Below are 683 nucleotides of genomic sequence, written 5' to 3'. Positions count from 1 at the left end.
AGGCGGGTCTTGAACCCATGGGCTCAGGCAATCCACTCACCTCAACCTCCCAAAGGCGCGGGATTACAGGCTGAGCCACCAAGCCCGGCTGCATTTTAATTATTTAATTTAATGTATTTTAATTATTGTTTAATTCAATTATCTCTTCTACATTTATTAGTTGACACTCCATTATAGGAATAACTTTCTTCTCCCCATTTAGTCATTCATTTATTTGTATTGGCATAAACTGGTAGATTTCTAGTTGATTCAGTGGGTGTAATGTTTACTTACTGTCATCGTTTATTCTGACATGTTGTCCTTGATTTGGCCAGTAAAAACTCTTTCAAGCTGACTTTTGTGTCCTTTTGACATGTTCCCATCATTCCTTGAGCACTTCCTTATTTCTGGTACAAAAAGATGTTCCTAGATGATCTTGTCCTCTTCCTTGGTCCTGAAGTCAGTAATTTTTCCAAGAAGCCCTGGTTCCTCTTATTAGAGGATAGTATTTAACTGGGTGCTGGGTTTGCTTATTGCTACTGGGGTGGTTCCAGGGCTCCTCTGTGGACAGAGACAAGTGAATACGTAAATATAGTAGAGGGTGGTGAGTATTAATGGAGAGGAGCTGGGCATGGTGGCTCATGCCTATAGTCCCAGCACTTTGGGAGGCAGAGGTTAGAGGATTGTCTGAGACCACAAGTTCG

The sequence above is a fragment of the Carlito syrichta genome, unplaced genomic scaffold, assembly GCF_000164805.1.
Source record: "Carlito syrichta isolate Samal-C Ts95f unplaced genomic scaffold, Tarsius_syrichta-2.0.1 Scaffold307199, whole genome shotgun sequence".
Lineage (NCBI taxonomy): Eukaryota > Metazoa > Chordata > Mammalia > Primates > Tarsiidae > Carlito > Carlito syrichta.
This window is presented reverse-complemented; position numbering follows the sequence as displayed.